Genomic DNA, 22,667 nt, shown 5'->3' on the forward strand with positions numbered 1-22,667 from the left:
TTTGCAAACAACAGAACACGGGCCACAAGAGAAGTTCCTCAACTCTAATTATGCAATTTTCAAAATAGGATTCAGTTTTGTTGATCAGCGTTTATATTACAGTTCAATTGTTAAACGCGATAATTAATTAAATACCGAAATCCAGCACTTTTATAACAATAAGCATTCTTATTGCATTTTTGTAATAATATTGTTAAATCGAGGGAATTCACAAAGCATCATAAAAGCAGAAAATCGAATATTCTAAAAACAAATGTTTTTTTTTTTTCGAAATTGTGATAATTTATTTTTAAGCTCGGGGAAGAAGGGGGGGGATCAAATCCGCGTCCTGTTTGTCCCACATGGGGACAAACAGGACGCAGATTTGACACCCTTGAATATCTAAATATAAATTATCGAGTATTTAAAAGAAAAAAAAAACTTTACAATTTGTAATTGTTTTTAGTTTACTAAATACTGTACTGACGAAATTTCGAAGGAGAATCTCTCCTTCGTGCAATGAAAGACGCTTGGAAAATAATTTAAGAAGTCTGCCTGGGACTACGCTGTAACGTAGTCAGAAAAAGAAAAAGGGAAAATAAAAAAAAAAAAAAAAACAGCGAGCGAGCAGAAAAAGTAAAAAATCAAAGACCGGCGCCTCGTCTGATGTTTACGACTCCTCCAAGCCCGCGTGCCGCACAGGTAGCCCTCCTCTGTTCCCGTTCACAATCACGGCGATATTTCCCCGCAGATTTCAAAAACTATGTCCTCGCGCAAGGAGACGATGCTGTCCCGATCTTAATTACAGTTTCTCCATATCACTATTCGGGGGTCATTACGGAGTATGTGCCGGCGGTCTCGTACACTTCGCCAACTGTGGCCCCGACAAGAGCTGTGACACCGAGCGACCTCTCTAGCAACTGGAAGTATTCCGCCCCTCCGCACCCGGCAACCCTCTCCACCCCGTAGTAAGAGTCGACCTGTCCCATGGTGCCTTGGTGTATTGACCTGTCAGCTAACCTAACTGGTGCGCTCATTGAGTGGCTCGACGTCGTCCCGAGACACGCGCCGCTCTCTCTCTGCCTCGTCGTGTGCGTGTGTGTGTATTGTATCTGTGCTGTACGGCGCTGCCGTCGGTAAGCCGGGCCGTGGAGAAAAAAGAAAGAAAAAAAATAATAATAAAAAAAAAGGAGAAAGGGCGAGCAGTTTTGCTGTGTGCTACGTTCCTTCACTGGCTCCTTGTCCGGCCCTTTTCCCCGCAACTGACGGACAAGGGAGGCCACATGGGTCCGTGTACAGCGAGGATCTTTGCCGTGGTGTGCACCGTTTGTATGTTTCCGTCGACGGGAAAGACGCCTGCCATCCTCTATTAGAAACCGCAGTCGGACGGCGTGCGTTCTGTTCCAGCTCGCGCAGCGTGCTATAGCCGAGCACACCTTCACCCGCAGCTTTATAAAAATTTGGATGTGTGTTACCTGTTGTCGACGAATATGATATTTACCTCGCGGAGAAAGAAACATGGAATCAGGTAAGTCGTTTGTTTATTCCGCGCTGCACACACACCTTTCCGTCGTCAGGTGCTGAGACCCCCGCACCTCCGATTTAGCGTTACCTGAAACGTTGCGAGCCACCTCGTTATCAGAGATACACGCAGTCAGTTCGGCATTCGGTAATATCTCGAGAGGTCTCGCAAATCGCGACATTTTGCTGTTCGGTCTACAGATGACAACTGCTGATGAATGGCCGTTAGTGGGGATGTTTCGCTCGGAATGTTTGTTTTATCTGCGCGGTTAAATCGACGGACAGGTAATGCTGTCGAGTGGTTATTCGAGTAGAATGCATTTCGCACGCGTAATTCTTCTAGCGATGTCGGAGAGCCAGAGTTAGGCATTCCACCCTGCATGTTTCGTCTTCATAATGTTGGAATATCTCCAAGGATTTATTTGTCGACTTGCGCTAACAAAGGTCACTCTGTTTGTACAGTACCCAACTGGTTTCTTTAACTTACTGATGTCGTAGACCCCACGACGGCTACCTTCAAGTACCCGCCCTTTTATCCTGTTTTGAATACCAGTTTCTATACTATGTAGTTTAATATGAATCTTGGCAACCCTTGAGACATGAAATCTTTTTGTTTATCTCTCTAAAAATCCACGAAAACGTGTGAGATTGAATACACTTCCCGAAAAATATGCATGCCGACTTAAATATTTAAGAATCTGTACGTGGTATGAAGTGGATTTACTAAATTGGCTTTACTATATGTTTTGAATGTGGCAGTATTTTAAATCATCTATCCATCTGTTTTTCTTCAGTTTGCGAAGTTATCTGTACATACGTGATCATATGTGTATTGTTTTAGGTGTGTGTTAAGGCGTCAATATATATTGGACCTGTAAATGCGTGTATTTTTACAAGAAAAAACAAAAATAGAACTCGGATCTCTTAAAGGAAAGCTCACATACTCCTTGCCTGAAACCGAATAACTTGGCCACGTTTTCAAAAGCCCCTCGTTCATTGACAGCATTCGAACTTGAGTCTTTTCCACCTGGTGTGGAAGGATGGTGATTAGAACCACTCTGCTATATACAAGGGTTGTGCAACTTGTTAAAAATATACGAAGAATCACATCTCTCTAGAGGACAGCACAAATCCCAGAATTGAGAAACCCATGCCTTTCAAAACTAGTGCTCACTCCACGCTATGTTTATGATTGGTGTTTATAGTTTAAAATGATGTTTACAAATTAATGATGGACGTGCGTTCCGAAAATATTTCAGTCCAAATTAACCAAATATAAAAACTGAATGTATTTTTATAGTCAAATATTTTCTCTGTTTTTTAAATGATTTTGAACTAAATGCAATACAATAGCACTTCACAAACAGCGTGCATCCGTGGCTTGTTTCCATTGGCATATTCTTAATTTGTTTTCCACTTTAACTCACATAATTTGTTAGTCACGAGAATCTGATCTTACACCTGCGATCCTCACACATCTCAAAGAAGCCTGATGGATTGTCCCAGTTCACAACAGTATGGATATGATCTTCGACCTTCCGCTTCTATTCCCAGCACGATCCTTCGTCCTCCAGAAACTTCATAAATTACCGCGGGGTTCCTGATATGGGACGCTGTCCGTGGCCGTTGGTATTTCACGCCACCTCCACAACCTACCCGGTGTTTACATACAACGACTTTTAGCCTTTGTTCTTATTCTTTAATGGTGCTGCGCTGCGCAGAGTCTCAACCACTTTCAGCGACACTTCACTAATTAATATTATGCCATTAGACGTGGAAGAATAGTGCCACAAAACCCCAGGCATCGCGGACAGTTCCCTCAAAGTGTGGCACCTCTTTGGTTGGCCATGTTCGTTTAAATTTGTGATGTAGTCCGAAAAATTCGTTTCGCCTGGTGGAGTGCAAATCCTCTGAGTGTTATTCCGCAACTGATTGCCTCCCGAGGGGCTCTAAACGGTTAAGAACTCAGCACTGTTTTCTTTTCGTTAAGCCGATTGTTCCCACAGTTTCTTCTTTTGAAAACTTGCCGACAGTACATTCTTTATGGCGAAGAATGAATCCTGGCGCTCTCAGGCTTTGTAGAGTCACATAAGTAATAGAAAAATGGTAATAGTTTTTATGCTCCTCTTCCTGGCGTATTTTCTGTAATTTCTTCAATTTAAAGACTTCTCAGAAGTTAAGAAGAAAGCTTCGGATATTTTTAAAGTAGAATAAGCATTGATAGTGCGAAAGAAGCCGGTATTTCACAAGGGTCTGGATGAAAAATCTCTAAAACGTCTTTGAATGAAGCCAAAATGTTTCCAGAACCAGAATGCAGTGTTTGATTTTTTTTAATTTTTTTATTTGTGAATATTGTTCTTATTAAAATTAAACAATCAAAGAAAATTGTCCATGTTACAGGAACATAGAGCTAAAGTCAAATAGCAATACTTTTAGATAAGATTCAGATGAAGTAATTAGAAAAATAATTTAATTTCTGTATTGAATATGGCAAACGCTTTTAATGCGTATCAAACCTGTTTCAGAGGATCCGAATTATTTTTAGTATTTGAAACAAAATATGCTAGTATGGATTATTTTACAGCTTCTTAAAAGCTACAAGGTCTTTTCGGTGCGTGTATACGAAATAATCTGGAGTTTTGAGGGAAATAGTCCAGAAGTGAATTTTAACAACGAATATAATCAATGTATCAAACTGCCACAAATTATCCTCCACACAATAAACAAAAAATAATAATAAATAAATAAAAATTGAGGGACTCCCACTTCTCAGTTCTTCCAATGAGAATAACTTAATCTATAGTTATAAACACATTAACAATAATGCTATTTGAAGCTAGAATAGCAATAACTTAATTTATAGTTACGAATACATCAGGCTCAATCCACATTAGCAATAACTTTATTGGAAGTCAAAAAAAACAATAACTTCATTTGTAGTTATATAAGCATAACTTCAAATTATATTAGTATAATTATATATATATATAATTATATAACTAATAACTTCATTTGTAGTCAGGAGTACATTAGCAATACTGACATTTGAAATTAACAAAAGAAATTATGCTATTTTAAATCAACAGTAGGAATAATGTCCTTTGAAGTCAACAAAAGCAATAACTTCATTTGTAGCTACGAGAACATTAACAATAATACCATTTGAAGCAATAACAGAAATAACTTTATTTGTAGTTACTAAATACATCAGGCACACGCTGTATATTAGCAATAATATTATTGGAAGTCAAGAATAGCAATAACTTCATTTGTAGTTATATAAGCAATAACTTCATTTGTAGTTACATAATCAATAACTTCATTTGTAGTTACATAATTAATAACTTCATTTGTAGTTATATAACTTAATTTGTAGTTGTATAAGCAATAACTTTATTTGTAGTTAGGTGGAATACATCAACAATATTGACATTTGAGATTAACAATAGAAATGATACCATGTTAACAATAGAAATAATGTCCTTTGAAGTCAACAATAGAAATAACTTCATTTGTAGTTATATTACTTATTGGCAATAAGTAATATTGGCAATTCATTCATTGTTCACCGCCAATAACATTATCGTCATATTAGCCATAGCTTCTAAATGTTTGGCAATAACCCGAGAGAAATATGTGTTGCTGGGCACAGTAGTCACGATACCAGCTGGTTAACTTGATATTAGTAATGTGGGATGAATGGGAGGGTTTGTCCAGTAAATTCTGCCTCCAAATCTTCTCCAATTCTCCAGGAATAAAAGTTTAAAAGTGACAGTCGTGATTAGTGTTCATTTTGTCTCTTTCGCTACTAGCATATTACGGGGAAAGCCTTGTTAGCTGCCTTGGATAAAAGAAAAAGCCACATTTATCTTGTATTTCTGTCGGAGATCGTTAACAAATCTCACTGCCATTCTTCTGCAGCGACACGTTTAATGAGCAGCAACGTGTACCATTTCTACATAATAACTTGCCAGGGTAACATAATGTACTTTTCGTGTAGAGCGTTCGTTACATCGGTGCTCGATTGTCCCCTAGTTACAGTGTCGAGCGAGGCACTGGCCGTCCATCCGACATCGCAAAATCGATTTTTTTCTCTTTCCTCCCCCCCCACCACTCATCCACCAGAGAAACATTACATGGCGGGCTACATTTAGAAACTTAAAGTCGCCTTCGTTATTTGTGGTTTTAAGTCCATTTCTAGCCATCTGTACTAATGTGAGCTCGTGTGAGTTTTCTCGAGAATGGCGCGTTGGTAACAATTGGAACACTAACAATCGTCCAGAAAAGAAGTCGGGAAATGCAATAATGACACAACCGAACCAAGTGAAGTAGTGGCAACCAGCGAAGGAAAGAATAAATCTGACACCGGGACTAACTGGGTGAGTTACACAATGACCTGCACAACAGCAACGAACAGACTGTAACGATCGCAAGAGAAAACGAAATGACAAGCGTAAAAACTCACACCGATAACGGAGTAAAGGACACAACAATTGGAAAGGCTGACAGTGCAATGGCGGACTTTTCACCACCAGAAATAATCGCCGCCCGAACACTTTGGATAGTGAATAATTAGACCGATAGCATCAACTATTATCGAAATGCCAGCATTAAATTTTCAGCCGGATTCTATAATATTCAAGAAATTACCGACACATTAAGCGTGATGAAGTAAAAAAAAAAAGTTCCATGCTCATAAAAACGGCCATAATGATCAGGTGTAATGGGAAAGATTTAAATTTTGCCTATTTGGGAAATTGTGTAATGTACTCGCTCAAGCATGAAATGAAAAGAGACTATTTAAGCATCCTTGATGGGCTCATCAGGACTTGGAGGTGGCTCTAAATGCGCTTCTGAGGTTAAAGAACTCAAAATTGTGTTTAGTTCAAAGTTAATAATCTTCTGTATGCATAAGTACAACAATCTCGAATGCTCACTGAGAAGGAATCAGCTGAAATGTCTCTTTAGCCTGGTTGCTTTTCTTCATTACTACCAACTCATTTTGCTTTTGACCAAGGAGAATTTCCAACTCCCCGAACTCATATCTCTGATGTTGTATTCACAGACCGAGCCTAAAACGCCCTTTTGTTGTTTAGAGATTAAAAAAAAAAAAAAAAATTACACAAATCACACATGCTAGATATGCTGAAATAAAACTATTGATAATATAATATGTTATTTGGATAAATTTTTATCTCTAGTCATATTCACTTACATTTATTAATGTCTGGTTACATTGACCCTAACTGTATTTTTAGTTATGTTAGCAATATTTTAGATAAATTAGCAATAACTATTTCTATTTACAATAGCAATAACTATTTCTATTTACAATAGCAATAACTTTATTTGTAGTGTGTCTTTATTTCTAGTTACATCGGCAATATTTCTATTTACATCAGCAATAAATTTTATTCCCAGTATGTATGCCTTTATTTCTATTTACATCAGCAATAACTTTATTTCTAGTTACCTCGGCAATATTTCTAGTTTTATCAGCAATAACTTTTATTTCTAGTACGTCTTTATTTTTATTTATTCAGCAATAACTTTATTCTAGTTACATGAGGAATAACTTTATTTCTAGTGTGTCTTTTTTTCTTTTTATATCAGCAATAGTTTATTTCTAGTTACATGAGGAATAACTTTATTTCTAGTGTGTCTTTTTTTCTTTTTATATCAGCAATAGTTTATTTCTAGTTACATCGGCAATATTTCTAGTGTTATCAGCAATAACTTTATTTCTAGTTACATTGGTACTGATTCTAAATGCTCCGTACTATATCACAGAGAAAAATAATTACTCGTCTGTTGAGGACATAGATTTTATGCTATCTGTTTAACTTCACATCTGTATTCTTTTACAATGCTTGCTCTTCTGTTGAAATGTTATTATTAAATGATGCAAGGAAGCAGATGTCTGTTGCATCCGCAAAAAAATCGTTCATACTTTACCCATCACCAAAACGTTAACTTTAATTAGATTAATGTCTATTTTAATTAGAAATTTAAAGAATAATTTAATCGAAAATAATCTGTATATTTTCGCAAAAGTAACTTTGTGAAAATATACAGTTTTTTAAAAAATATTAGAGCTGTGGAAAAATCTCTTTCATCTCACTATTGATGGCAAAAACACCACTAATTGAAACAGATCTGGAGGTGTGAAGTTCAATCCTCGATTTTTATTATCTCCTTCCCAAAGACAGAATTAAGTTATAGAGTTGGAAGGGATGCTTCATCTACAGGAAATATAAACGTCGGATTTTTGTCAGTTCACGATGTGATGTATGCCAAATCGCAAATAAAAGGATTAAGATATAATCAGACTAGCACCTAAAGCTAACATTAAAGAAAAAAGTCGGAATTTCAGGCAGAAAACATCAATTTTCATTAGCGTTCAAATAACTAACATTGGTCAATGAATTGACATGTTATGTAAGCGCCAAACAGATTGTTTTTTTTTAAATTAAGATCTTTAGAAAAATGTCTTAAATTTTCAAGATCTAAAACGTTGAAGAAATTTATTAAAAATATTTATACAGATTTTATAAAGTTTGAAGATCGTTAACTATTTAAACATAACTGCTCTGAGATGTGTTCTTAAATTCTGAAAAACAAAATGGGATCCCAGAAGCATTTTCCACTTATAATCTCTTTGAATTGAACACGACTTCATTACTATTTTGCACATTGAAAGAACGCAAAATAATCTACAGCCTCCCTCGATGATTAGCGACATTTTGAAGTTATACCAATTTGCAAACAGTCGTAAACTGTAAGAGACAGCTCTGCGTGTTTTTTTTTTTTTTTTTCCGGAATTTCTTTCCTTTAGAAAAGAAAAGAATCTTTCTGAATAGTCCCAAACGACATTTTTCCTCCAAGAAAACAAACTTCTCATTACAGTTTTCACTGATGCGCAACACGCACTTTAAGATTTAAAAGACCATTGAGAAAATTACATTAACTATCGCGTTTCATGTCCATCCTTAAATATCTTAATTATGTACAGTCCTGATTAAACAGCCATTATTTACACCGAGTAACTTTTGAAAATTAGATGGTAATCGTTTAAAAATAAAAAAGAAAAGTTATTTTCCACCGAATTAGGCAAAAAAACGTTCTCAGTCATTTTGCCCGCAAAATGGATAAACGACCGCCCTCCGTGAATTGCCACAAAGGGAGAGGGATGTAAATGAGTTAACATAAATGGAGAGGAAACTACCATTGGACAAAGAAATTGGCAACAGTTTTGAGATTTATGTTATGCAAGCAGAGATTCGTGAGAGAAATGTAGATTTTTACCTTTCCAGTATACCTGTAGGAAGCTATGATCGATAGTGGCCACTACGGGGGGAAAGCGTTACCCTTCCTGTAGTCTAGTTAGCACACGTTACGAAGAAAACCATATGGTATCTATGGACGTGACCACACTGAAGAATTTGGGTGTTTCAGGGCTGTTGACCTTATTGATCCCACTGTGTATACGCAATTGACTTATTACTAGAGACGTGTGTTTGTTCTTGTGATTTATCGGTTGAACGTGGGTGGGAAATGGCGGCTAGAAATACTGGCCTCACACCACAGGCCTCAACTAGACTAATGGACGTCCTCTAAGAATAAAACTCTCCCAACTCCATTGGCACTCAAGGTCACGTGAATGGGGTAGTGAAACGTACATATCAGTCGCTTATGTACGAGAAGGGATTCTTCTCTTTGAATATTCAACGTACGCATTTATCGATCCACACTATTTTTGTTGGATACACAAAGGTTATCCATTTTGGCAAATTAAAAAGTTGGCGAACATCCGTGTAAGATAAGATTGGTTGTGTTAATTTCGTTTTAACAACATCCTGACTGTGCTTGGAACAGTTAACTACTTCAGCTGTCAGCAGTAAGTTGTTACGTTGTTGTGACTAAGCCTCTAAACGAAGGTTGCAATTTGATAAGCCGGCCCTTTGAGACATTTAACAGACTGACATACAACAAGAATATGCGAGACAGATTGCCTTTAAAGATTCCGGCAGCCGTTATTAAAAAGACTGCTCTCCAATAACAGCAGGATGCTTTTAAGCCAGCTATCTAAATAGACTTGACTTTGCAACATTTGGTGCATCTACAATAAATCTATTGAGTTAATACTCGGTCTGCTTAATATAAAATGCGCCTCAGCTTAAATTTGATAAACTGCGTGATGATTAAACATTCCTCGAGGGATTTAACCTGTCGTTAAGTCAGTCGAGCGAAAGGAGGTGAACTGACATGTATTACAAAATGCTCCCGATTATCCGGAATGATTGGAAAATAAATAAGTTCGGATAATCGGAAAAATGAAATAAAAAAATCTGTAAGTGTGACAAATATATATAAAAAAAAATTGTGTACGTACTGTATTCATACTTATAAAAGTACATTACAAGGTGAGAAGATTTGAAACGAAATTAAATAAGATTACATTTTTAAGCAGCTAAAAAGCTCATTCGAATGACAACTTTTAAACAGCTAAAGAGCTCATTTGTTGTTCATCTCCTGAATGACAACTTTGAAGCAATAGTAGTTTCTAAAGGTTGCTTTGAATCTGTCAAGCGGATATTTGCTGGTTTAATGTGGCGAACATAAATCTCGCGTGAAATGGTGCTTGTAAATGGCATTCCACTCTTTTTATGCTCGCTTATATAAGCCAACATAAAGGTCTAATGCGCCGATTTATGACATTGGTTTTTGCTAAAATACCGCAGCTGAACCATAAAGTTGACACCTTATGGCCTTAGCAGCCTCGCCGAGTATCCTAAACAACCCATCCGACTCTAAAATTCAGATAAATGTGCCCGTGAATGAAAAGGACTATTAATAACTTGCTGCCTCGGCAATAGTATGTCACCCAAGACATCAACGATAGTATCAAAGGTACTAATACAATGTATTTCTGAAAGCGTAACTTTTTAACTACTTGTTTGAGAGTCGAGAGGTGCTCGCTGCCTGCTGTAATCACTGTTTATGTCCCCTCACATTGCTAAAACACTATTCTCCGAATGGCAGCCATGAAGAACTACGTAAGTTTATTTCTGTTGTTTTTTGAATGGACTTGTTTACGTCTGATCGTCTTACATTGCAATAAATCTTCTGGAAAGAAGAGCTTGTTAGAACGAATGCAAAGCAGGTTATGTTACTGAATCAATACTAGATGGGGGAATAACGGGGATTGTTTGGTCACTACCACCATTCTGAATCATAAAGAGTACTTAATGATTAAGAAATACTGTTACAAATACGATAGCGCTTTGGACGAACTATACGAAAAATCAAAGATTGGCTCGCTAGATTTTGAACTCTTTATCTGGATATATACAACTGCTAAAATATTAGCACCGACTACCCATTGGTTAATCAGATTCCATCTGGCCTAGTCGTCTGTATGCAGCAAGAAACCATTTGCGCCTGCGGCAACCATTGAGACAGCTTCACCACGAGTCTAGATTCGTTATGAGGAAATGACTTCTAAGGATTAACAATCATGCGATCAATGTCATCAAGTGTTAGTTAGTAACAACGATCCCCATTTCCCCCCACCCCTCCCCGCCGGAATGAACGAAATGCCTCTTAAAGACTAATAGGTATTAGATGAAACAAACTTCAGTTTGTTCCTCCCATCTCTGTGCACTTCTCGAGGAGCGATTACGAATTCTGCCTCTGTCGAGATGATGGTAATTAGAATAACTAATGACACGAGGGAAACCGTAACCACACCATCCCTCGGTCTGAACCATTCCAACAAAGGTTGCATTCTCGTGCGCGTTCCCTTGGCAACTGCTTCAAGGTTTTGGGTGGAGTCTTGTGCCAAAATATACAGGGAGGCCAGCAGTCTAGTCCCGGTCTCATGCTCGAAAGCATTTGCCTTGCTGGTGGTGGTGGCGGCTAACACCCTTCGTATTTACACCTCTGAACACACGCGCTTCACCACAGGTGTGTAACAAGACTTACATGCAAAAGAATCCACTCAACTTTTACAACCCGGCGAGACCGCCTCAGTATCCCCCAAAGAAGTTTGTGTTGCAGGAATAGCTTTGTCCTTGAATGTGCCTCGCTTATCCCGAGGCCTCACCTTTGCCGAGCAGGATGTGAAGACGGGAAACCAGTTACGGAGTTATCTGGAGCAAAGCGGAGAAAGGTCATATCTCCGACTACTGCATTCTGCGGTTTGGCCAAAAAAAGAGGAGGAAAACATTAAGGGCACTTTTATCTCGTAGTGGTTTTAACGCGAGTCGTCTTAGATAATGTTTCTTACTATTGGCCACTGGTTACCAGTAAAGCGCTTCGGTTTTCAATCAGCGCTCACAAATGGCGTTCGTCTTCTGTGACGTCATCGCTCGGTTATTAGCCCACCACGACTCTTGGTTGCAGAAGTAAAGTCCAGGATCATCGTGATTTCAAACATTTAAGACAGGTAAGAAATTAACAGTGTACGTTTCCTTTAAAATTTCACCGTATTCTTTTCGAAAGGGGTGAAGTACCCTTCATGGTGTCTTCACTGCTTTCGAAATCAAGTCACGTCCCTGGTTCAACATCCCATGCATGGTAGAATGTGAAATTAGTTGGGCCATAATAGAAACTATTTTACTAACAGGATGGGAGTTTTACATTCGTAGTAGTACAATAAACAAGAATAAATCATACCGTACAATTAATTTTTAGAAAGAAACAAGAATAAATTGCACTGTACATTTAATTTTTAAAAATAAACAAGAATAAATCATACTGTACATTTAATTTTAAAAAATAACAAGAATAAATCGTACTGTACATTTAATTTTAAAAAATAACAAGAATAAATCGTACTGTACTTTTCATTTTTAGAAATAAACAAGAATAAATCGTACTGTACTTTTCATTTTTAGAAATAAACAAGAATAAATGCACTGTACATTTAATTTTAAAAAATAAACAAGAATAAATTGCACTGTACATTTAATTTTAAAAAATAAACAAGAATAAATTGCACTGTACATTTAATTTTAAAAAATAAACAAGAATAAATTGCACTGTACATTTAATTTTAAAAAATAAACAAGAATAAATTGCACTGTACATTTAATTTTTAAAAATAAACAAGAATAAATCGTACTGTACATTTAATTTTAAAAAATAAACAAGAATAATCGCACTGTACTTTTCATTTTTAGAAAGAAACAAGAATAAATTGCACTGTACACTTAATTTTAAAAAAATAAACAAGAATAAATTGCACTGTACACTTAATTTTAAAAAATAAACAAGAATAAATTGCACTGTGCATTTAATTTTTAAAAATGAACAAGAATAAATTGCACTGTGCATTTAATTTTTAAAAATGAACAAGAATAAATCGTACTGTGCATTTAATTTTTAAAAATGAACAAGAATAAATCGTACTGTGCATTTAATTTTTAAAAATAAACAAGAATAAATCGTACTGTAAATTTAATTTTTAAAAATAAACAAGAATAAATCGTACTGTACTTTTAATTTTTTTAAATAAACAAGAATAATCGCACTGTACACTTAATTTTTAAAAATAAACAAGAATAAATTGCACTGTACATTTAATTTTTAGAAATAAAGAAGAATAAATCGTACTGTACATTTAATTTTAAAAAATAAACAAGAATAATCGCACTGTACTTTTCATTTTTAGAAAGAAACAAGAATAAATCGTACTGTACATTTTCTAAATTATATTTTGTCTTCACTTGATAACCAATTCCCGACCATGAAATTTTAATTAAATTAATTCTTTTAATACCAAATAGCATAAATGGGTTCCATTGTTGCGCTCCCTGATGGGATACTTGCGCGAGTTCATTATGAATAATGGTTAGGAAAAATAATTCTACACGAAATTAAGCTTTTAGGCTTAAACTATCTATATTCTACATCAGTAAATAAATGAAAATTAATGTTTTCAATCGATTAATTAAGAAAGTATTATTAGTCTAATATAAAAGCAAGACAACAGCTCGTTTAATCCTTATCGACTTTAGTATTTACAGGATTTGTATTAATCCAAATATACCCGTGACGGATTGTGTTGATTAAGTTTACAAGAGAAGTTTGGTCTGAAAATAGTAAGCTCTGGTGTACATTATTTGAGCGTTGCCTAAATCTGTTCTGCCTCGTTCCTGCCAGTAGAGCGTCTGAGTTTGTATCGATCTCGTGGAAGGTAAACATAATTGCATGACTCGTCCTTCGAGAGCAGTCTCATTGCGACTTTCCAAACGTTCCTAACAACATATTAACAACACTCATTGGCGGTTTAATACTGTCGTTGGTAGGTGGCAGCACCGGGTTAATAGTGATGATCAAAATGAACTGACCTTACACGAGCAGAAAGCTGGTTAACTAGACCTGGAATTTGTTTCCGTCTTTGAGGCGAGATGAGAGAACAAAGGAATAAAGATTATATCAAGAGGGGAGGGGAGGATTAACCTTCTAACGTTGTTTCTTAAAAGAAATGTTGAAGAAATACAAAAGGGACTTTTTGGATTCGGTAAATGGCAAAATAAATGAGAAAAAAAAAAAAAAGAAGTCGGTGTTCAGAGTTTCGATTTGATTGGCTCGTTTAAGGTAATTGATCAAAATTAAGTCTGATCCCACCCCTAGTAATTATCTCACCCTTGAGGTGTTTTGAAAGTGTTTATGGGGCCCCACGTAGATTAAGGAAACGTGAGCCACGCTTTATAATATACAGTAGCTTTAGGAATTCCAAAGTTGCTGTTCGAATAAGATTCAGGTACCTTGACCCTCATTTCGAAAGACTTGGATCATTCGAAACGAGGTACATATTGACACAGACAGAGAGTTTGTTGTTTTTGAGAAACTGCTGGGGCAGCTAAGGATGTGAGGCATCGGAGGAATGTACAGCTTCAAATCCTAAAAGGCCAACTGGGATTGGCCATACGTGATTCTGCTGCCATTAATGCTTATACGAATTACATTTCGAAGGGTTGGTTATTAAACTCTCTCTAAGAAGGAAATTTTACATCGCGGAAATGCCCCTCATTCTCTTGCAGCACCCTAGTTGTTGGCTTGGTGGACTGCGGCCAGCCCAATGTGACATTGCTGTCAGTCAGGATGATCATTATAGGCTTCAGTTTCCATGCGCACTCCAAAATACGTAATTAAGGGGCAGGCTGCCACCCCGCATATAAATGTTTAAAGAGGGACACAATAGAAGAGTAGCTACGATAATGGAACCACTCCGACTCCATGGCGTCGGGCATCGTCGACCAGAGCACGTGGCCCTGTGCGCGCGCGCAAAAAAAAAAAAAAAAAAAGCTCCGGCAACTCGCGCCTCCCCGATATAGTGCTGACGGACGTACAGCTGAGGCTTTTCGGATCAATTAGGAACGGCTTGCCAGTGCAGCTTAGACTCGAATTGGTCTCGGTCACGTGATCTACGGATATGTCCGGATTTTTTTCGGGGGAGACTGCGTTGCTCGTTTCGTTCAGGTGATTTTCACAACTACCCCACCTACGAAGCGTGAAATTTCTCGGTGTGGTTTGTTCTCTTATTCCTAACTTTCCGTGATCAGTGTAGCAATAGCCCTGTCCGTGAAGATTTCGTAGAAACCCCACCTCGTGTGGCAATAGGTTTTATTCTGATATCCGAATAATAAAATCCATAAGGGATAAACGCCACTGCTGCATTTCTGGACCATTTTGTGATTTTGATTTCCTGTTTCGATCGAATAACATCTGTCATTCACCTCCCCCCACCTCCCCGGTTAATAAATGGACCAGTCCAGGTTAGGTACATTTAAGTGCGGGGAAGAAATCCGTAATAAATGCGAGGGTACTTTGGAAAAAAATTATGAGTTTCCCCTTTTCTTTCTTTCTCTTCAGAAGGGTGGTTAGAATGAAAGCCCAAAGTAGCCTAAACCTAATTACAAAAAGAATTTGTTTTTTTTTTTTCATTCTTTTGGTATGCAAACAGAAAATGCCATTTTCTTATCTTTGTGATCTTCAAATTTTTTTTCATATTTTAATGTAGTCGAAATTAAAACTAAAATAAATATTAGAACTAAACTACAACGCCACATTAATACTAATTTGTAACGTTATCCACTGGGCTGATATAATCTTTCAACAGCAAACTTATGCCCAGCCATCTTCCCACTGTGGTGATTTTCATCCTTTTGGTGCATTGGAATTCACTTTTGACTTTAATTGAATCCAATAGCGGGTGAAGTGGTGATGTATATTTTTGTGATGCGAATTTATTGATGTCAAATAATTCTCCAGAAAATATGCTGGAAAATAGCCCTCTATCGAGTGAAATATGTAGGGGGGATAAAAGGTAAAAATGGGGAGAGGTGGGTGGATTAATCCAGATGGGGTCAGCCATAGAATTGTTGTTTTATAAAGTGAACAGTGAAATAAGTTGTTTAACCGTATAAAATTTGGACATCCTGGTTATAGTGCGGTCATTCAACTAGACTTCTTTGAGCGCAATAAACCCTGGGGACTAATGGGGGGCTAAAGAACCGCCACCTTAAGAATAATTCTGTAGATGCGATAAACAATAGCCAGTATTGTTTACTGCAATCTAAAATTTCCTTAAATCGTTCATAATAGTATATTAATGTTTCTTTAATCATTATGAGAGTAGTTTTGTCATCACTGGTTAGCTTTTATTAGGGGTAATAGTTTAAGGCCTATGTAGTTGTAGTCGTATGACAAGACCTCATCAGTTGACGTTTCCAGGTGGGCGAAGGAAGTATTCATCCTAAGTATTCATGAGATTGAATGTTTCGATGGTAGATGAGGCAGCAGAAGCCCAGATTTCAGCTGCGTACAGGAATAAAGGGCGAATTGAGTCTGTATATGTTTTCTGCATCCTAAGTATATTATCTCTCGCGCACCACTTCAAGATATTCATGGAAGTGAAGTTTGGTGTTCAAGGTAACTCTTAAGTCGATATGCTGGATAACAATTGGACCTGATGTGCCTTGATGAGACAAGTTCCTAACAACAAGATCTTAGATTTGAATCAAATAAGGAATCTTACGTTTTACTCTACCAGAATAAGCTTTCGTTAATTTCTTGATTTATATCACAGAAACTGAGAAATGTATTTCCCTCTTCCTAGTTTTTTTGTACTGTATTATAAATAAATCAAATTTACAGAGGGAAAAAAAAAGCTGCCATTTTAGGGCCACTGGAGAATCAACTCATCTGTTCACGTGTAATATGTTTATAAATTGTGTGCATTCTCTGGTCGATTTCCTTATTCTGCTACACCAAAATCCAGATTTTGGGATTAAAAAAAAAAAACGTTATCTACGCTAGAGACCGACAAACTCAGCCATGGAGTGAAGAAAGTCCATAAAATTTCCTCGCGTCATTGATGGGATTCGAACCCGGGCCTTTTCCAGCCGGTTTGGGGCGACAATGATTATAACCACTGCGTTACCCGCGCAGACGAATGACTAATATAGAGCAATCGGACAGTTAATTAGGAATAACCCTAGTGTTGTATTAGATCTCTTATAACAGCATAAATGAAAAGTTTATATTGCCAAGTTCCTGGACAATTGACAGAAGTAGCTAATATCCCAATGGTCCCTTCTGTTCTCATCCTTTAACTTTTCTGCTTGGTGGAGATGCAACAACTGTGCGGGCAAGAACGTTGAGGAGCGGACACACACATGCTTCTAGATTCACTCTTGCATGATGCGTGCAAAAGTCATAACATATTATCCATTAGTAGTGGAGGGGAGATGGGAAGGGTGTCACTTATTCATCCGATTCGCTACAATTTAAATTATACCGCTGTCTAAGGGTTCGTCCACCTTCACGGCTGATTCCAGCTTAACTGGAACATAACCATAGCAACAAGCTATAATACTGCTCCCATCATCTTGTAGCTTTGAGCCATGACCGCGTTTTTTTTTTTTTTTTCTATACCCTGGTCCTGCCGTCTCCACCATGGATCTGTAACCACGATTTGTTGGACCAGCTACCTTTTCTAATTTTCCAGTGTCCACTTCCTCTGAACCTCGGTACATAGTAGGCATATCTCTTCGCTCTTTGTCTCTCCAATAAACAACAACCCTAGTCATTGCTGGTAAACCTGGTATTGTAATTTGTGATCACCCATCATGGTCCCATGTGTAAAAGGTCCACACCGAGTCTTTCACTCCTGGTGCTGAGAACCAGATTGCTTGGTAGACATTATTTTGTCGCCTATAATGATTACTATTGTTCTTAGGAAACTCTTGTTGTTAGGATATGTTACAGGGTGGACGAAGTTGCTCAAATAAAAAGAAAAAGCTTTATGTGATTTGTGAACGGCCCCATTAAAAAAATTCCTTAAATCGGTTATTCTCAACATCGAGTTTCACTGCATTTCAAAATTAGTGACGTCTGTATTAACCTAAAGTATTTATCAGGTTTATAATCTCCATCTGGACTTTACAAAAGATTTAAAAAAGTAATAATTAACAGGCGGAATTAAAAGGAAACAAATTTCGTTTAGACTGGAATAAAAAAGACAAAATCCGAGCGCATCAGTGCTTAACGTGTCACGCAACTGATAATCCTCTCGGAGCTATGACAGTGCACGTTTTGTTCAAAATAAGCCTTTAATGTACGTAAAAGATATCAAATTCCTGGTGCCAAGCAGGTAAAAATGCTTTTGAAGTTTTCTTTTTGGCTTTGGATGCTTTCGTGCAAATCGCTTTTCCTATCTCATGCCAACAGTTTTTTCAGCCAGTTGAGATCAAAGCTGTCAGAGGACATTTTAAACATAAAAATCTACTATAAACAACCGCCAGGAAAAAAAATCTTGTTTGTATGAATTTGAGAATCACAATTCAATGCTGGATTAAAAAATCTAAGTAAAAGAAAAAAAAAAAGATTTGTTTTTAGCTAATAACAATCTCAGTAGATTTTGAAAGCGTTGAGGATAATAAATAAATCCTCTGTTTATACTCCAGGATATACCACACGGTCAGGGGAGTTCACAAGATTGAGCGAATACAAGAAACAACACCGTATTTAGTAATCAGGGGATTGGAACCGCGGTCACTCTGACGCTTGACCACTCGGCTACTGGATAGCATCAGCAAAATGCCTTTTGAAGGTAAATACTTGCTGGAGATTGGAACAGGGCAGAGGAGAGTGTTGCACGGGTCTTCCTGGGATTTTACAGCCCACTGTGTCTTAGACTCTGATGTGGTCATGTCTAGAAGAATGGACATTGAGAGAGGATTTGATTTTAGGACATATGGCTCAGCACTTTCCTAATATTCCCTGCTGAGTTCAACTGGACTGGAAGTGGAATTTCAGTTTAATTAATTACAGTAAAATCCCGGTTATCCGAAACAGTTGGAATTAAGGGTATTTAAGATAGTCGATTTTTTCGAATAATCGATTTTAAATGCATTATTTTGAAGTATGAGAGGGGGTGGAGAAAAAGTGATGTTACCGAAGGAATGTGCATTTCATGAAAAGGGCAGTGCCTAATATAGTGTCCACTCAGTATATTCGTCATAAATATCTTCCCTTCATTTATTTTTCTTCCACCTCGTGTATTGATGATCTTGATAAATCACCTCAAACCATTCTCAGTACACTCCATTCAATGCCTCCTGTGGTCTTCCGTCATAAGGATGTCAGAAGGATTTTGATGAATCTGATGCTAAGAAAGCTCCAGGTCCTGATGGTAATTCTCCTAAAAACCTAGCCTCTGAGACTTACTCCTGTTTTGTGTTGTCTTTTTTCACTTTCTTATTCCAAAAGTGTTTTTCCTTCTGCTTGGAAATTTGCTCATATCCAGCCAGTTCCTAAAATAGGGTGACAAATCCCTTCCATCCAATTATCGTCCCATTGCGATTACTTCTACTCTTTCGAAAGTAATGGAGAAATCAATTAACCGCCAACTCTTAAACTACCTAGAAACATTCCGTCAGTGTCGTTCCACTGATGATTTTCTGGCTTATGTTACCCATTTATGGACAAATTCAATGGAAATGTTTATTGAAACTCAAGCCATTTCTCTTGACATTTCAAAGTCTTTTTATCGTGTTTGGCATAAAGGTCTTGTAAATAAGCTTCCATCCTGTGATTTGCCAGCTGTTCTTTGTAACTGGGTATCTAGTTTTCTCTGTTTCGCAGGCTTCTAGATTCCAACTGCAGGTGATGGTAGACGGCTCTCTGTCTTCTAATGCTGGTGTTCCCCAAGGTTCAGTTCTTTCTCCAACTCTTTTCCTCTTGTATATTAATGACCTTCCATTGACCGGAAATCCTATCCATAGTTTTGCTGACGATGACGCATTGCATTCCACCTTCCAGTTTGAGAAACCTTGCCCTGCTCAAACAGCTTCAATTTCTCGAGTATCCACTTCCAAATCCTTAAATGCTGATCTCCAGGTAATTCTCCAGTGAGGAAAAGATAACTTAATTTCAAATCTTCTAAAACTCAGCCTTGTCTTATATCTTGCAAAAAGGATTCTTCTGCTCCTATGCTTTTCTTCGATGACGCTCCGATTTCTAGGCAACACCATATATCTCTTTTGGGGGTCACCCTGATCACCTCTTGTCATAAGCACATTACAAATATTGCTTCCTCTGCATCAAAAACACTGGGTTTTCTCTTTTACTCTTACTTTACTTTTTTTTCCAAACAGTTGTTGACTTTATAAAAAACGCAAATCCGTCCTACCATGGAATACTGTTCCCACATCTGGGGCGGTGCTCCCACAACGTGTCTCTCGGGCTTCTAGATTACATTCAAAAGAGGGCAGTTAGGTTAATTAATGTCTAATCTCTAACAGTCTCTCCACTCTCTGTGTCATAGACTTTTGTTTCTATTGGGTGCCTTTTCTATAGATACTTGCATGTTCTTCTGAATTGGCTTCTATAATTCCCTCTGTCTTTCAAAGCAGTCCGAACACGTGCCTCAACCAGTCAACATCCATTTACTGTCCAAGTTCCAACTCACAGAACCAAGTTTTCTTCTTCCTCATTTATTCAACTTCAACTTTTCTTGTCTGTAACAAGTTATTATTATTATTATTATTATTATTATTATTATTACAATAACATACCTATGTACATCTAGGCAGACGCCATTAAAGAATTTTTAGTGCGAACCCCCTGGAACACTTTCGCGAATTCCCAGGGGTTCGCGAACCACCGTTTGGGAACCGCTGGTCTAGAGAAGAGTTCCAGTCTACAGAAACTTAAATAAAGTGGAATATACAAATCTGAAAAATGGATAAATTTCATTGGGAAAAAAAAATAAAAGCGAACAAAATTCAGATAATCATTATTGTAATAATTGGAATTATACTATAATTAAAATAATTAATTTTTGGATTCAGTAATTGTTTCTGGAAACTTTGCTACTAGGGACCCGTTCACAAATTTTGACGCAAGAGGGGGGAGGGGCGGGATAGTTGCACAAATATTACGTGACAGGTTATTTTCATAGAAAATAAAAAGATAAAGTGGCTTGAATTGATGTATTTAATTGCTTAATAAAGCAAATCTATTATTAGGAAGTGTTCTACAAAGTGGAGACTTTTTTTTTAAGAGATCGTGATATGTAATTTCTACACGTCCCCTGTGTTTTTAAGAAAACCTTTGGGACTGACACTGTCTAATAACATTTGCTGTACTTTTTCACGTGAAAATAATTTAAGATCCACATTCGTCTTTAAAAAATAAAAATGAACCGTTTGATTTTGCCAGAAAATTATTTTCGATATCCTCAGATTTTCCATTAGAAGAACCCCCTCCCCCCTGAAAAAAGGAATATTTTACAGCCAATCCCTAGTTGGCTGGCATCAGAAGAGCCATTACACAGAGAAAGACAGATTTTAGTATGCAGTTCATGCACGTGGCTGCTTTGCACACTAAAACGAACCCGACAGAGTGTTTTGAATCCAAGAATGCACTGAATAATGCTAATGGTGTGAGGATACTGATTGAATTAGTGCCTCGTTCCATGGGAATGGAGCGAGAGACCCCTCGCCTCCTTGACAATGCATTACCCCGTACTGGTAATGGGTTTTGACTTCTGTCATAGCAACCACGAGTCACCTGTCGTGGGTGCAAAAGTGCTGCTGCCACACCGGTGGCACATATACACAACCGACTGTCGGGCAGAGTTCGTCTCCCTACGGCACTAAGTGAAAGCCTAGCTCTCCCTGACAGGCTAGATTACGGAAAGCGGACTTCCTCAACCTGGTTGTTGCCATTGATGTCATATTCCGGTCTTTAGGCTGTCTCATCCATGATGTAATCGATATTAGACTCGTGTTTCTGTCACTTCATATCGCTACCCATAAATCACAGCGAAAGGCGAGAACGGTTAAGAGCACCCTCTGTCCTAGCGAGCTGGTCAGACGCGAGCCGGTAGGCCTAATGGCACTTTAACTGGTGCCTACTGAATATCGATTATTTTGCGAGCCGCTGTTGCTCCGTGTGTTCGGCTCCATAACCGTTGTCGAGGGTCTCTCGGGAATTTCCTGGGATGCGGCCGTTATTAGTGGTGCGGCCACCAGCATGACCACTGCAGGCGACGTCACGGCCCCCGACATTTAACATGACCGAGCGGTTAACATTTTATTTGCCAAACAGCAAAAGGTAGACTGCATCCGTCCTCAATAAATCCTCCAGACACAGCGAAACGAGCAGTCGCGCGCGTGCTGAGTTGTCCTCTTCGATCCCTTTCACTCCCCACACTGTTTCTAAATCAACCTCCCCCTCGCCCCTCTTCAGAAGAAGAATCTCCGCAGTCTTTATTTTTCTATCTCGTAAACTGGTAGCTTCTACAGTCCTCCCGATTGTCTCCCCCTCCCCAAACTTCCTTCATTGTTTGGGGAGGGGAGACAATCGGGAGGAATGCAGCGTCTTTGCCGTACACCTGTAATAATGGGTTGGATTACACTCCATAGTTCATTTTTGGAAGAAACATCCCTATGTGAGTCAGCTTAAAGCTTTTATTTACAAGTCTTTCCCACTAGGCTGCGCTGTGTGTTCACTCAAACCGGTTTTGAGAAGATTTAAAACACAAGGAGCTGGGAAGAAATAGGGATATAAAAATACCTGGAAAGCTGCGTATCAGAGGGTTGACACACATAAGCGTGTAATTAGACCCACTTAAGTTCGTGCGTAAATAA

General features: G+C 37.8%; 1 protein-coding gene across 2 annotated transcripts in view; it reads left to right on the top strand.

The window, feature by feature from the left end:
- Positions 1-1,029: 1,029 nt before the first annotated feature.
- Positions 1,030-22,667, top strand: part of LOC150084592 (uncharacterized) — a 189,391-nt gene continuing 167,753 nt past the window's right edge. For both annotated transcript variants that reach the window (XM_090376498.1, XM_090376499.1), the window contains exon 1: positions 1,030-1,507. The gene's annotated coding sequence lies outside the window, so the exon portion shown is untranslated. The remainder of the gene's footprint in view (positions 1,508-22,667) is intronic.

The sequence above is a fragment of the Mastigoproctus giganteus genome, chromosome 6 (assembly GCF_048544385.1).
Source record: "Mastigoproctus giganteus isolate SK-2022 chromosome 6, ASM4854438v1, whole genome shotgun sequence".
Lineage (NCBI taxonomy): Eukaryota > Metazoa > Arthropoda > Arachnida > Uropygi > Thelyphonidae > Mastigoproctus > Mastigoproctus giganteus.